The following is a 2,951-nucleotide window of genomic DNA, read 5'->3' as shown; positions in this document are numbered from 1 at the left end:
GCTTTCCCCCCTCTTTCCTTAGCCCATCACTAGAGGGAGCTGCCATTACCTCATTTCTCTCAGCCCCTACCTACCTGGCCAATACTTTTATACATTCATCTTGCCTAATTCTCATGTCTTAGGTGAGCTGCTCTTTCCTTTACAGCTAATGGTGAGAAATGGGTACCTTCAGGTTCTCCTTATTCTAAAATGCATGTCTCAAGTAGGTCAGATAAATTGCATTCTTTAGGTATCTGTTTCTCAAGTCCAGGGTGGCTAGCCTGGGTGTTAAAGATGAATCCCATCATAGTTACCTTGAGAAATGACTTTGCTTCATACTAGGTACAATGTTCAGCACAGTGGTCGCTTGCCTGGAACTCATAGCAGTATTCGTGTTATGATAGCAAGCAGCCGCTCAGGAGAAAGCAGACCAAAACCATCTTATTTAGAAAGAAAATCTGTCCCTTCTGCTTTGGCAAGGGGAATCTGAATGTCTCTTCAGAGTCATTTCCCCATCAGAGATGCTTAGTTTTCTTGCATATTGTCTTTTCTCATGAGGAAAGAGACTACAAAACATTTGTGTGCATGTGTGTGTGGTGCCAGCCTTGCAGATGATCTGTAGTGGGCACTGGGCTGGAGTTCTGCAGCTTGAGCTCTCAGCAGATGATTCAGGGATGCACCACAACAACATATCCCCGCTCTCCCTCAGAGAGATGAACACAAAAGAGCATGGTCCTTTAGAGCTGCAGAGAAAAACATCAGTCTAGATGGCAAAGGCAAGAAAATACTCCTGAAGGAAAGAACAGGAAATGAAAGCAGGGAGGCAGAGGGAACAAAACATGGAGGAAATGAGCAAACAAGGTTGGGGAAAGAAAGAAAGAGGATGTACCTGAACACCAAAGGGGAGGTTAGTACTACTGTACTTGCATTCAGAATCTGCATTTGGCTGTAGCCGCATACAGCTTTCATATATCCAGGCAGATGCTAAGCAGCATGGCTATTTTCCCTGTTTACTATAGCCCTAACATCCCAGCCGCTGCACACCATGCCCAGGACCTTTGTAGAGCTGAAGTCAGTACAGAGGCAACAGTGCCACAACGGCCACACCAGTCGTGTCCTCTCAAGACACCTCTGTGGGTTCTCAGATGCCCAGTAACTGGTATGTTCATATTGCTGGCTCTGCTGGAGGAGCTCTGGAAGCATCGTCCCTTCTCTTTAGCCCCACCTTTTAAGAAACTTTTGGGAACTTAGTATCTTTGAGACTCCTTGCCATCTGTTCAATATGCCAAATCATTGGCAGGATCATACAAACAAGGAACCAGAGGGCATGATCCAGGTTAAGTTGCCAGCAAGAAATAAAACTGCACGTCCATCTTTCTGAAGCTTCATTATTCACTTCTAAAGCCAGCAGAGGTGCACTCAGATTAAGTCTGTGGTCTAGTCTAAGGCCCAGTACATGCTGGTTTATAAAATCCCACATGAACAAAGTATGATATAATACTAACTTGCTTTCACAAAGTCTGCTTTGGAAAGTCGTGCCTTTCTGACCCCTTGGCAGAGGTAGAAGCAGACATGCACTTATACTTCCGGTACTTTGTGGAATGCAACTCGGCTGCCAGGGAGAGGAGAACAGCTTGTCTTTGTGGCAGCTCTTTGAGGGACCTGGAAATCCTCAGAACTCAGAATTCCTCAATAACCCAGGCATTCCCCTGGAGCTCTCAGTATCAATCATCTGCTGGCTATGGCATAATGCCGTTTTCCTCCATAATGGAAGGAGATCCCTGGCAAAGGGCTGTCCGATGGAAGGCTATGTGCTATATTTAAGGTGTGTTTACCTCGCACAAGGATGAGCAGTGGCTTTTTCTTCATTTAGCACGTCCCACAGCTTGGATCAGTTGCTAAAGGCTCTTTCCTGAAACACCACCTCTCCTGATACCTGCTGTGCAGGCCTCAGCCCCTTGCAATCATAGAAATGTAGAAAGTCCCACTGAAAAGGCAAAAGCTATACATTTCCTTGGAAGATTTGCATGACCAACTTCACCTTCACATGACAAAGAGGAGGCAAGTCTTCTCATGCATTCTACTCGACTCCAGTCAGCTTCAGCCCAGTGGAGGTTTTAGGACTGGCTTGGGTTCTGCCGTGGAACAAGCACAGCCAAGCACATTGCCTGAGCCCAGTGCTATAGAAGCAACTAACTAAACACCCAGGATCTGGCTCAAAAGTGCCTTTTCAGGCTGTTTCTATGACACTAGGCGGCTAGGTACCTCTATAGGCAGGTAGCTGAGTTGAACCCATGGCAGATACAAGGTGATGCTGGAGACTTGGTAACTCCCATCATTTGGAGTTCAGCTGTCTCACAGGGGGAAAAGGATTCTTGCCCATGAATTGGCAGGGCTCATTGAGAAGGCTTTAAACTAGGTTCGAAGTGGGAAGGGGATAAAACCAGGCTCGCTAGAGATGAGCATAGGGGTGGCATACCAATGCTGGGGGCAAAATCGATAGCCCAGCTCAAGTGCATCTGCACCAATGCATGCAGCATGAGCAGCAAACAGGAGGAGCTGGAAGCCATTGTGCAGTGGGAGAGATATGAATTAGTCGCTATCACAGAAACACGGTGGGGTGACTCTCATGATTGGAGTGCTGCAGTGGATGGCTATAAACTCTTCAGAAGGGACAGGCGAGGAAGGAGAGGCAGTGGGGTGGCCCTGTATGTTAGGGAGTGTTTCGATTGTCTAGAGCTCAACGATTGTGATGATGATACGGTCGAGTGTTTATGGGTAAGGATGAGGGGGAAGGCCAACAAGGCAGATATCCTGCTGGGAGTCTGTTGTAGACCACCCAACCAGGATGAAGAGGCAGATGAAGCATTCTACAAGCAGTTGGCAGAAGTCTCACAATCGCTACCCCTTGTTCTCGTGGGGGACTTCAACTTCCCGGATGTCTGCTGGAAATACAACACGGCAGAGAGGAA

The sequence above is a fragment of the Aptenodytes forsteri genome, unplaced genomic scaffold, assembly GCF_000699145.1.
Source record: "Aptenodytes forsteri isolate BGI_AS27 unplaced genomic scaffold, ASM69914v1 Scaffold207, whole genome shotgun sequence".
In the NCBI taxonomy this organism is placed as follows: domain Eukaryota; kingdom Metazoa; phylum Chordata; class Aves; order Sphenisciformes; family Spheniscidae; genus Aptenodytes; species Aptenodytes forsteri.
This window is presented reverse-complemented; position numbering follows the sequence as displayed.